Below are 13,775 nucleotides of genomic sequence, written 5' to 3'. Positions count from 1 at the left end.
CAACCAGAGATAATTTAGAAGACTTCAGGAAAGGTTGGTCTCATTCAGGCAAAAGGGAGTCTCAGCTCACCGCAGTGCAGTGCACAGGAGAGGGTCAGGGCAAGTCAGCAGGAAGCTGTGGGCCACAGCCAAACAAGTGAGGCCCCTGGATCCTGGCAGAACAAGCTGGTGGCGCAGCAGAACAGTGGCGAAACCCACCTGCACCAGCCGAGAGGGCAGGTTGCCACAGGACAGGCACGACCAGGCCTACTGATCCCAGTGCACTCTGACAGGAAGTCCAGGGCGGTGAAAAATCTACAAGCCAGAGGCCTCAATGACACAGAGCCAGTGACACAGCCCCTATATCTCAGCACAAAAAGCTTGAAACAGGGACCCTGGTGCCCCGAGAGGAGACCCCAACTTTAAAAAAAATAAAAAATTTTAAAAAAATTAAGCTGCAGTATGAGTAAGAAACAAAAAAGAGCTCTCACCGTTGAGAGCTTCTGTATCGACAGGGAAGAGGCAGACAAAAACTCCGATGAGGACAATACTCCCAAATTGCCTATATGTGAAGCCTCAAGAGGGAAGATGAATTAGTCTCAAGAACAAAAAGCCTTCTTGGAAGAGCTCAAAAAGGATTTTAAATACAATTGAGAGAAATGAAAGCAACACAAGAAAATTATGAAAAAAGAATAAGCAGTTTGGAAAAGGAAGCACAAAGAATCAGCAGCTTGGAAATGGAAGCACAAAGATTGACTGAAGAAAACAATTCCTTAAAAAATTCATTTGGCCAAATGGAAAAAAAGTGCATAATCTCACTGACGAAAACAATGCCTTAAAAATTAAAATTGGACAGTTGGAAGATGATGAATCCATGAGAAATGAGGAATCAGTCAAACAGAATCAAAAGAATGAAAAAATAGAAGAAAATGTGAAATACCTTATTGGAAAGACAACTGATCTGGAAAATAGATCCAGGAGAGACAATGTGAGAATCATTGGACTGCCTGAAAGCCATGATCAGAAAAAGAGTCTAGACACCATATTCCAAGAAATTTTTAAGGAGAACTGCCCTGATATTATAGAATCAGAGGATAAAATAGGCATTGAAAGAATCCAATTTACTTATTCAGTGCCATACCAATCAGACTACCTAAAATTTATTTTATAGAGCTAGAAAAAATAATAACAAAATTCATCTGGAAAAACAAAAAGTCAAGAATATCAAGGGAAATAATGAAAAAAATGTACAGGAAGGTGGGTTAGCTGTACCAAATCTGGAGCTTTACTATAAAGCAGCAGTCATCAAAACTATCTGGTACTGGCTAAGAAATAGAATGGAGGATCAATGGAATAGGATAGGCACAGGAGACACAGTAGTAAATGACATTAGTAATGTAGTGTTTGATAAACCCAAAGACTCCAGCTTATGGGATAGGAACTGAGTATTTGACAAAAACTGCTGGGAAAACTGGAAGATAGTATGGCAGAAATTAGGCTTAGATCAACATCTTACACCTTATACTAAAATAAGGTCTAAATGGATACATGATTTAGACATAAGAGGTGATACCATAGGTAAATCAAGAGAGGAAGGAATAGTCTACCTTTCCGATCTTTGGAAAGGAGAACAGTTTATGACCAAACAAGAGATAGAGAATATTATGAAATGCAAAATGGATGATTTTGATTACATTAAATTAAAAAGGTTTTATACAAACAGAAACAATGCATCCAAAATTAGAAGGGATAAAGAAAGCTGGGAAACAATTTTTATGGCCAGTACTTCTGATAAAGGACTCATTTCTAAAATATGTAGGGAACTAAATCAAATTTATATGAATCCAAGTCATTCCCCAATTGAGAAATGGTCAAAGGATAGGAATAGGCAGTTTTCTGATGAAGAAATCAAAGCTATCTATTGTCATATGAAAAAATGCTCTAAATCACTACTGATTAGAGAGATGCAAATTAAAACAACTCTGAGGTACCACCTGATACTGATCAGATTGACTAATATGACAAAAAAAGTAAATAATAAATGTTGGAGAAGCTGTGGGAAAATTGGAACACTAATGCATTGGTGGTGGAGCTGTGAACTGATCCAACCATTCTGGAGAGCAATCTAGAATTATGCCCAAAGGGCTATAAAGCTGTGCATACCCTTTGACCCAGCAATACCACTTTTGGGTATTTTTCCCAAGGAGATCATAAAAAGGGGGAAAGGACCTACATGTACAAAATTATTTATAGTTGCTCTTTTTATGGTGGCAAGGAATTGGAAATTGAGGGGTTGCCCATCAATTGGGGAATGGCTGAACAAGTTGTGGTATATGAATGTAATTGAATTCTATTGTGCTGTAAGAAAGAATGAGCAGGGGGAGTTAAGAGAAACCTGGAAGGACTTGCATGAACTGATGATGAGTGAGATGAGCAGGACCAGAAGAACACTGTACACAATATCATCAACATTGTGTGTTGATCAACTGTGATAGACTAGATTCTTCTTACCAATGCTACAGGAGAGTTCCAGGGGACTCATGATGGAAGGGGATCTCCAAATCCAGAAAAAAAGAACTGTGGAATATAGATGCTGATTGAACCATACTACTTCTTTTGGTTTTGGTGCTGTTTTTTTTTTATTTTGAGGTTTTTCCTCAATGCTTTGATTCTTCTCTTATAACATGACTAATGCAGAAATACGTTTAATGTTATATAAAAAAACACCTATATCAGATTACCTGCTGTCTAGGGGAGGGAGGAGGGAGGGGAGGGAGGAAGAAAAATCTGAAATTGGAAAGCTCGTATAAACAAATGTTGAGAACTATCTTTACATGTAACTGGAAAAAATACTTTTATCGAGGAGAAAAAAATGTCAGGTGAGAATTGTTGAGATCATTTTGGCTGACTCAGAGGGGTCATGCGGCTAGCAAAATGCAGAGTAAAGAGCACTTCCTTAAATGCATAGAAGAAAACAGAGGAAAGTTCAAGAAGGAAGAACAAACACTGGCAAGACAGTTTCAAAAGTAAAAGGTAGGGGCAGCTAGGTGGCGCAGTGGATAGAGCACCGGCCCTGGAGTCAGGGGGACCTGAGTTCAAATTTGGCCTCAGACACTTAACACTTACTAGCTGTGTGACCCCGAGCAAGTCACTTAACCCCAATTGCCTCACCAAAAAAAAAAAAAAAAAGGAAAGAAAGTAAAAGGTAGATTTTATCATTTACCTTTTTTAAAAAGCAAACAACAGGAAAGAGATTGAATTCATATTGAATCTCTTTTTGTCTTCTGCTATGTATATGGAAATGTGCTTGCCATAGAATCAACTAATTGGTGAAAATGATTAATTTCGGTAAGTTGCTAGATAGGCAATAAATCAATAAAAAGTCAGCATTACTACACAGTGATATCAAATTCCAGGGAAGAAATAATGGATAAGGAAACTCCATTTAAAATAACTGGAAAATGTATAAAATATCTGGAGTCAACTTGCCAAGACCAACTCAAGACTTATGTATAAATACCATTACATAACAGTCTTTAGAGAAACAAAGCATCACTTAAATAAATGGACAGTTCTTCGTTGGCCATGGCTGGGCCACACAAATATGATTAAAATAATGATAGTAGACTAAATTAATTTACAGATTTAGTACTATAGCAAACCACCAAGGGGATAACTCATGAAGTCAGACAAATAACAAAATTCATTTGGAGGAACAAAAGGTTTAGCATCTCAAGGGAAATGATGGGAACAAAACACACAAACGAAAGCAAATAGCATTTCTGGACCTCAAATTAGATTATAAAGAAATAATCATCAAAACTTCCTGGCAGTGGTTTAAAAAAATTGCAAAGTAGACCAGTGAAACAGACTAGACATGGAAGAATCAGAAAAAATTATCTAGTGTTTGATAAACCTAAAATTATAAATCACTTGGAGAAAAACGACCCATTGAACAAGAAATGCTGGGAAAACTGGAACAAAGTTTAACGGAAATGAGACTGAGACCAACATCTTGCACCATATACCTTAATAAGATCAAAATGAACAGGGAAATTTGGATATTAAAGTTGATCTCATTTTAAAAAGCAGAAGAGAACTAGATCCATTGCCTTTCACATTATGATTGGGGCAAGAATTCTTAACCAAACAAGGGATATAGAAGATGACAGAAAACCAAACAGATCATTTCAATATGATGAAACTGAAAATTTTTTACATACACACGCACACAAACATGCATATGTGTGTATGTACATACATACATAGATCCATCCACACACAACTATCAATACAGCTGGGACAAGAAGGAAAATTGTTTAATGGGACAAATCTTTATAACACATATCTCTATTAAGGTTCTCATATCCAAGATACATAGGAAGTAATACAAATATTTAAATCCAAAGCCATTCTCCACCGATCAAATGATAAAAACAGTTCTCCACAACAGAATTTCAGACTGCTAACAACCATGTGAAACTTTGTTCCACATTATTCATGGAGACACAACGAGCTAATGAATTCTGAGGTTTCACCTCACACCTAGCAAACTGGCTAAGGTGACAGAAGACAGAAATAACTGATGTTGGAAGGATTGTGGAAAGACAAGATACATTAATATACCATTGGTGGAGTTGTGAATTGCTCCAACTATTCTGCAAAGCAAGTTGCTTACCCTAAAAAAAAAAAGCGACTAAAAGGTCCATATCCTTTGATCCAGAGATTCCACCACTATTAAGCATATGTCCCAAGGAGGTAAAAAGAAAGATAAAAAGAAAGACCCTATTTGCATCATATTTGTAGCAACACTTATTAGGAAGAAAGAAAAGGAAACAAAGTAGATGTCTATTGATTGGGGTGTAGCTAAACATATTGTGATATGTGAATGAAATGGAATATTACTGAGCTGTAGGCAACAGTGAATATGATGAATACCAAGAAGCATGGTAAGATTTACATGAACTGATAGATATAAAGCGGAGTGTCAAGAAAACAACACACAGTGACTACAATAATATAAAGCAAAGCTTCTTAAACTGTAGGTCTTGACCTGAATGGGGGTGTGTGTGCAAAAATTTGGCAATAAATATTTGATTTGTATACCTATTTTATATACCTATTGTGGGGACCAATTTTTAATTGGGGAGTGCTAGCTAAGCGGCTCTCCGCAATATTGGGGCAAGGAAGGAGACCAGCAGCCTCCCTCAAAACAGAACAAGATTTATTTTAACAAGAACGAACTTAAAAAAAACACAAACAGGATCAGTAGGATCAAGGGAAAGGAAATAAAATGGGGAAAGGGAAATTATAATACCTGAAAAAATACCAGCGTCCAGCAATCAGCTGAAAATATGCAGCAGAACACCTGTTGCTTTCCAGCTTCCACCTCGAATGCCCAATTCTCCTCCCCCAAACCTAGAAACACCCCACACAGCCCCAGCCAATGGGATGGCTGCTCTGACAGTCACATGACTGCCCTCACTAGGCTTCCAATCATTATAATTTTGCCAGGCCCATGTAGGCATCGGCGAGTGGTGATGACGTGAGGTGCCAGAGCCCTGGCAAGGGCTATAACCAGTGGGTGGAGCACGTGTGGTTTGCGGAGCCCCAGGCCAGTACGTGCCGAGGCATAAAAACCTCAAATAACAATTAATTCTTTATACTATATACTTCAGGTCACATAAAAATTCCTTGTGCAAAAATGGGATGCAAGTGGAAAAAGTTTAAGAAGTCTTGATATGAAGAACCACAAAACAATCTAAAATTAATGCTGTAACATGTAAAAAAATATATTTTTTTTAAGTTTGGCCTCAAAGAAGAGCTATGATAATATATTGTTCCCAAATCTTTTGAAAAAGAGAGAGGTTCACAGGTGTGGAAAACAATATATTGTTTTTCCCATGTATCAATCAGTTTTGCTAATTCCCTAATCTTTCTCTTTAAAAATAAGTCTTTGTTATATAAGGGATGGCTTATTGGGAAGATGAGGAACAGAAAATTTAGGTGAAATTAAAAAAAGATATCAATAAAATGTATTTTTAAGAAGAAATAAACATGAAGAATCCAGAGAAGCATGGAAGACTTCTATGAAGTGAAACAGAATAAAGCAAGTAGAACCAGGAAAATTATGTGTGTGTGTATATATATATATATATATGCATGTGTATATGTATATATATTCCTGTATGTATGTAAGCATGTCTATGTGTGTAGGTATTCATACACAGAGGCACAAATTTTTAAAAATCTTGAATGCTCTATAATTCTAATGACCAAGTTTAGCCCTGGAGAAAAGATGAGAAAATACAATTCCCTCTCTTCCTTTTAAAATTTTTTTTTTGTTTGTTTTTTGGTTTTGTGTGGAGCAATGAGGGTTAAGTGACTTGCCCAGGGTCACACAGCTAGTGTCAAGTGTCTGAGGCTGGATTCGAACTCAGGTCCTCCTGAATCCAAGGCCGGTGCTTTATCCACTGTGCCACCTAGCTGCCCCGTCTTCATTATAAAGGTTAGGAATTATGGGTACAGGATATTGTAGATACTCTCAGATCCAGTTGAAATGTTGCTTAGTTTTGAAGAATTGCCTTTTTCTCCTCTTTCTTTTTTATTCTTTCTTATATTTGTTTTATATTTTTCGTTATAAAAATCCTTTACAAGGGAGGGATGAATATATTCAAAGATTACAGCAATATAAAGACATCAATAATTTTTTAAAATAAACACTGTAGGTGAGAGATGATGAGGGTCATTTGAGGGGCGATAAGGAGATGGATATAAGAGATTTTATGGAGGCAGAATTAAGAAGTCTTAAGAAAAGACTGGATGTGGTAGGGAGGTATGAGGGAGAAGGAAGAATAGAAGAAAACTCCAAATTTCAGAATCTGGGTAACTGGAATAATGGTGGTATCCTTCAAAGAAACAGAGAAATATGAGGGAGGAGTGGGAGAGGTACAGGGAAGAGAGTAAGTTCACATTGGACACACTGAGTTTGAGACAGCTATGGGACAGCTGGTGGCAATGTTATGATGTTACTAGGAAGCAGTCAGTGATGCAGGTCCTGGGTTCAAGACAGAGGTTTGGGCTAATTATTGATCTGGAAGTGATGTGTTTAGAAATTAGAAAACCATAAGAACTAAGATCACCAAGGTAGAGGGAGAAAATAAGAAGGACCAGGTCAGAGAAACAGGGTTATGGAATAGGCATCAATGACCTCACATAAGAGACTTAGAAGAAACAGCCAGTCAAGGATGGGGAGAAGTAGGAAAGAGGAATATCACCACAGGAGAATCTTTCTGTTCTGCTGGCCTGGTTCCTGCAGTTCCCCCTTCCAAAAAGGGCTCCAGGCCCACCCTTGGGGCCATTGTGATTGGTGAGAGCTCGCTACATTTAACCAACCTCATCTCATGCTCTGTTCCTTCCCTACTCCTAACCATTCCCCCTCTTGCTCTGCAAACTGTAATCACATTAATAATACCACAGCTTCTATAATGAATATATCACTGGTTTCCCTTTGGCTCCCCTCACCATCCCTGTGACTTTTCTCTTTCCTAGTTATCACTCCCCAATATGCCTTCTTTTCCCCATTAGAATAAAAGCTCCATGAAGGCAGGGATTGACTCTCTCCCCAGTACTTAGCACAGTGCCTGGCACACAGTAAGCCCTTTTACACAGTAAGTAAAAGCTTTTTTCAAACATTCCATTCCATCAGAAAGTATCCAGGAGGAAGCGGGGGGGGGGGCACCAATGTCCAAAGCCACAGGAAGGTCAAGATGCATGAGGAATGAGAAAAAGTCACTGGACTTAGTATTTTAGAGGAAGCTGGTCTCCTCAGAGAGAGTAGTTTTCAAGTAAGAGCTAAGGACAGAAGCCAGCTTATAAGGGACCAAGAAATGAGTGCGATGTGAGGAAATGGAGACAATTAGTATAAAACTCAGATTCTAATGTCAGAAACTGGAAAAAGTGCAAGAAGAAACAATATAGAAAAGAAAAAAATAAATGGAGGGAAAACTGTCATCACATCAAGTCCCTAGGAAAAAGAAATGTCTATAAAACCTATATTCATGCCAAATTTGCTATGGGATTCTTCTTCCACCAGGAAAAGTATGAGTTTGGTAATGCTTTTTCTCCTTATTGTTTGCTGCTTTAAAAACCATCTGTTCTATCTGTGCATCTTTCCAGGGGCTATGAGACGCTGATGACCTTTTTGTCCTGTCTGAAGGCTCTTCTGGAGGACACTGGCATTTCTGAAAATTAAGAAGGGCTCTCAAAGGATTGATTGAATCTCAAGAAATTTGAAACGGAACTGATTGGTACAGACAGGAAGGACCCAGAGAATGATCCTTCCAAGGCCCCCTGATTTCATTCACATCACCAGGCCATTATGTGAAACAAGCCAAACAATGTAGCAGGGAAAAACAAATCATCTTTCCTCTGTTGGTTTGGTCCCAGAAATTTAATTACAACTACATTTTTAAAAGAACCTGGGAGAACAAGAAACCATGGTCAAAGCCCTCTCCAAATACAAGCAGAAAAATAGCTTATATTGCACAGTACTTTATTATTTTCAGAATAAGCAACAGCCATGATCTCATTAGATTCTCACAACAACCCTGAGAGGTCTAAAGAACAAGTGTTGCCCTAATTTTGAAGATAAAGAGACAGGCTCAAAAGTAAAGTGACTTGTTTAAGGTCACATGACTAGTAAGTGGAAACTACATGATTTGAACTCTCATCTTTTAACTCCATGTCCAGCATTGTACTATGCAGGCAAAGTAGACACACAGACACACAAAGAAGTACCTTCATATGGATAAACCAGAGAGGCAAAAAGCCCAGAATGCAGCCATTTTCAGACATGGCCAACTGGAGAATTTGCTTTGTTTGACTATGCATATTTCTTACAAGAACAGATTTCTTTTTTGTTGTTATCCAGTTGGGTGGGGGGAGGTGAGAGGAAGAGAAAATAAATGTTTGTTAATTGAAAAAATAATAATAAATTTAAATTAAAAAAAACACATTGAAATTTTTTTTAATAAGATGCCTTCCCAAACTGTGGTGACCTATCTTGTGAAAAGGGCTTTGTTCAACCACCTAAACACAATATCCAGAAAGAGCCCTGGAGCTAATCAAGGTTAAGTATCGCACACAGGAGCTTGCTTAGATCCCAAACAAGAAGCAAAATATTAAGCAAATAACCTTAAAAACAAATTATGTTATAAGCAAAGTGAGAAAACTCCAGGCCCAGAGAGCTCTAATCTTCAGAGACTAAAATGAACATATGCCCCAGCCTGGAAAATACAAGAGGACCTCAATTCTTGGGCCTGTGGAATGTTCACTGAAGCCTTAGGTTTTTGTTGCTGTTTAGGCATTTTTCAGTCCTGTCTGACTCTTAGTGACCCCATTTGGGGTTATCTTGGCAGAGATACTGGAGCGGTTTGCCATTTCCTTCTCCAGATCATTTTATAGATGAGGAAACTGAGGCAAAACGAATTAAGTGACTTGCCCAGGGTCACACAACTAGTAAGTATCTAAGGCTAGATTTGAACTGAGGTCCTCCTGACTAGAGGCCTGGCGCTCTATCCACTGCAGTGCCACCTAGCTGACCTTAACCCTTGCGATTAGTCTCATTCTTTGCAGCTAAGAAATGAAACTGACAATGTATGGGAATCCAGTGGAATTCTGATGTAGCATTGTCCCTAGCCTAGGTTTATTCCCCAGCAATCTGGGCAGACATTCAGTCTCATCTGCCACTACCCCAATCTAATCCAGGATATCAGTTTATTGCAATCCCTTACCATCATGAGGAAAGGGGACAAAGAGGGATGAGGGGTGAGAAGTTATCTATTTGTCAAGAGGGCATCAAAATAAACCAAACAGATGACTGTGATTCCATCGAAAACTATCACTTTTCCACAGCTGTGTATCCTTTGTAGGTGCTGGGCTATTGGGCCCCTGATATCCTTGCCCTCCCCATTTTCAGAGATGAAATGTTAACAAAACAACATTATTTATCTGGCTCATGATATTCAGGGTTATTTTTGGCATTATTAGAGATAGGTAAGTCAAGAAAAAATACCTAGCTGCTCCTTATGCCTATCTTCATTTGTGAAATGAGGGATTTGAAATACATCCCCTCCCAGTTCCCCCAAGTCCAGCTTCTTATGGAATTCTTGTAAGTCACATGATAGTATGGGCAAAAAACAATTTCAAAACTGGTTGAGTGGCTTAACTCATCATAGTTATCAATGATTTGATGTCAACCTGGAAAGTGGTGTCTAGTCGAGTGCCTCAGAGATCTGTGTCTAGTTTCTCTGCTGTTCAATATTTTTATCAGTGACTTAGACAAAGGCATAGATGGTGTGCTTATAAAAGATAACGAGAACGGAAAGCTGGAAAGGATAGCTAAAATATTGGAAAGTACAGTCAATATGGCTATAAAAGGAAGCTATTACCTAAGATAATCAGACAGTGGAAGAATGGATCTAGATACCCTTAGTGAATTTGAGTCACCTAACCCAGATGAACTCCCTCTTAGATTACTGAAAAAATGTGCAGACAGTCATTTTCCTCTTTCTGTCAACTTCACCAATCTGTTGGGTACAAGGTAGAACCTCAGAGTTGCTTTAATTTGCATTTCTCTAATTAATAATGATCTGGATAATTTTTTCATATGGCTATTGGTAACATGGATTTCTTCTTCTGAAAACTATCTGTTCATATCTTTTGACGATTATAAATTTGATTAAGTTTATTATATCAATGAAACACATTTTCATACGTGACCATATTTGCTTGACTATGCTTATTTTTTCCAGTAGGGAGAGGAAAGCAGGAAGGAGAAAAATATAATCATGCCTATTTAAAAAAAATATTTTATTAGTTTTTAAAAATAAGTAAATCAATTTTAATTTTTATCATTTTTAAAGAAACAAGAAAGCAGGGAGACATAGGTGATAAGCAAATCTCTGGAACCCTAGGGTCATAGATAAGAGGATGAACTCTAGCAGGGCTGGAGATGGGCAAACATCTCAATTTTTTAAAATGAGAGGACACCAATGTCAACAAACTATAGACCAGTGGGTCTAACTCTGATGCCTTGCAAAATTCTATAACCTGTTCCCACCAAAGGGGTAGTCAGTTAACAAAGAAAAAGGATGTGGTCATCACAGAGTTAGCATAGCCTCAAAGAGAACAGGTTGCAAGCTTTTCCCAAAGAAGAAATTAGGACACATCTCTTTTTGCAAAAGTGGAGGGATTCTAGGTATGGAATGAATTAAGTAATGAATGAAAAAGTATTTACTATATGCTTACCATACGCTATATGCTAGGACCAGGAATACAAAAAGTTACATAGTTCTTGTCCTTATGCGAGTTTTTATACTGAAAGAGGAAGACAACAGATAGAGAAAAACATTGTCCAGAGAAGGGAATTTTGTTCTGGGTAGTCAGAGGGCATCACAGACACACTTTTTAGATCTGCCTACTCCAAAATGTATGGGAGTATTTTTTGATTACTGTTCCCAGAGCAAGAGAAGAAAATTCTGGCATGAGTGGGGAAGAAAATAAAAGGAGGCAGAAGAGCAGATATGGCGTCGGCTCTGGACGCACCAGACTGCTATGAGGGATAGAAGCACGGTCTGTTGCCTAAGGCCAGGTGGATGTAGTGGGCTATGTAAGAATTTTCACTCACTCAGCCACCAGTCAAGATGACTCCAACTCAAGGCTGGGACTTCCAAATCTAAATGAGTTAACTTCCCCAGACACTGGAGGCATAGAATTGGCACTGGCCCAGGTGGAGAAAAATAGGGCGGCAACACTGTGTGTGTGAAGGTGTGTCACTACAGATATAGATATACACACAACACATATACCATATATGCACACATGTCTATATATTCACAGATATGTATATAGGGTGAACACATACACATGTATATATATATATATATGCATGTAAATAGCATGTTGAGGTTTATAAAGTACTTTAAAAATATCTCATTTGATCATCACAGCAACCCTGGGAGGCAGGTATTATTATCCTAATTCTACAGATGAGGAAATTGAGGCAGAGGGTAAGGGACTTGCCCATGGTCACCCAACTTGTACATGTCTCAGGCCAGGTTCAAACTCTGGTCTTCCTTGCTCCAGGCTTGGAGGGATGGGGAGAGGAGTGTGAAATAGGTGGAAACAATGTGAATGGCACATATACTGTCAGACTGTTGATGTGTTGGTTAGTTCTGCTGAACTATTTTTTCCCTCTTTTCTTTCTTTTTTATCCTTTGTTACAAGAGGATTGATTGACACAATGGGCAGAGAAAGGAGGGAAGTAAACATCCAGAAATGAAGCTGATATAAAAACAAAACGCTCTCTTTGGTATTCAAAGCCCTTTGTAACATGACCCCTTCCTACCTATTCAGTCTTTTTACACCTTACTCTCCGACATGTACTCTTTGATCCAGTGACACTGGCCTCATGGCTGTTTTAATGATCAAGATACTCCATTTCTTGGCTCCAGGCATTTTCTCTGGCTGTCCTCCATGCCTGAAACTTTCTCCCTCCTCTGCCCTGACTACTGACCTCATTGGCTTTCTTTAAGCCCCAGCTAAAATCTCATATTTTACTAAAAGCCTTCCCCAACCCCTCTTAATTCTACTTCTTTCTCCATTATTTCCTTTTTTGGTATATATTTGTTTGTATGTTGTCTCCCCCATTTGTTCGTAAGCTCCATGAGAGCAGGGGGCTGTCTTTTGCCTCTTTTTGTATCCTCAGCCTTAGCACACTGCCTAGCACATGGTAAGTGTTTATTAATTGATTAACTGATATCAACAACTTTTTTTTAAAGAATAGGTCATACCAGACTAATCTTATTTCCCGTCTTAACAGGGTTCTAATACTAGAATGGAGAATGCTGTAGATTTAGGCACTATCAAAACATGTGACAGAGTCTCACATGTTATTGTTCTGATCAAGATTGAAATATGAAGCACAATAGAAAGGACAACTGCATGGATTCTGAACTGGCTGAAAGGCTAGACCCAAAGAGTAGTCACTAATGGTCTGATGAAGCCCTCCAATGGATTGCCCCAGGGCTCTTTGCTTTGTGGGCTGTGATGTTGATCACTTTCATCCATGACTTAGATAAGAGAACTAATGGCAAACCTATCAAATTTGCCCAGTACACAAAGCTAGAGGAGGAAGCTAATATGTTCCATGAATCAGGTTTCAAAGAGATCTTGACAGGACCGAACTTAGGACTAAATCCCATAAGATAAAATTTGATAGAGATAAATATAAAGTCTTATACTTGGGTTTAAAACAATTACTTTCACAGGTATGTGGTGGGAGGAAATGTCAACATGCAAGCTAATGGCACAGCTAGACAGGAGTTTGAGAAAGATAGAGGGTTTTTACTGGACTGCATGCTTGATGTAAGACAACGGTATTATATAGCAGCTGGGGGAAATATATCTTAGGCTGCATAGAGATCATAAGACAAGAGATTTAAAGTTAAAAAGGCACCTCAGAGATCTCAAAAAACAATCCTCTCATTTTGTAAATGAGAAAACTACCTGATTTCAAGACCTAAATAAATATATAAGTAAATGAGTGACTGAACGAATAAATGAATGAATGAATGGATATATAGATGAATGAATGGATGGATCGATGGGTGAACGAATAAATAAATGGATGAATGAACAAATAAATATATGAATAAATGCGAACAAAAAACCAAATTAAATAAATAAATAGAGCATTTCCATGATCATGAAAACTTCATGATTGATCTCCTGCC

General features: G+C 38.2%; 1 long non-coding RNA gene across 1 annotated transcript in view; it reads right to left on the bottom strand.

The window, feature by feature from the left end:
- The window catches only part of LOC122733369, a 31,921-nt gene that overhangs the window by 7,278 nt on the left and 10,868 nt on the right, over positions 1-13,775 (bottom strand). The window lies entirely within an intron of this gene.

Source organism: Dromiciops gliroides, chromosome X (assembly GCF_019393635.1).
Source record: "Dromiciops gliroides isolate mDroGli1 chromosome X, mDroGli1.pri, whole genome shotgun sequence".
In the NCBI taxonomy this organism is placed as follows: domain Eukaryota; kingdom Metazoa; phylum Chordata; class Mammalia; order Microbiotheria; family Microbiotheriidae; genus Dromiciops; species Dromiciops gliroides.
The sequence above is the reverse complement of the archived record's forward strand: the minus strand, read 5'-3'. Positions and strand labels throughout refer to the sequence as shown.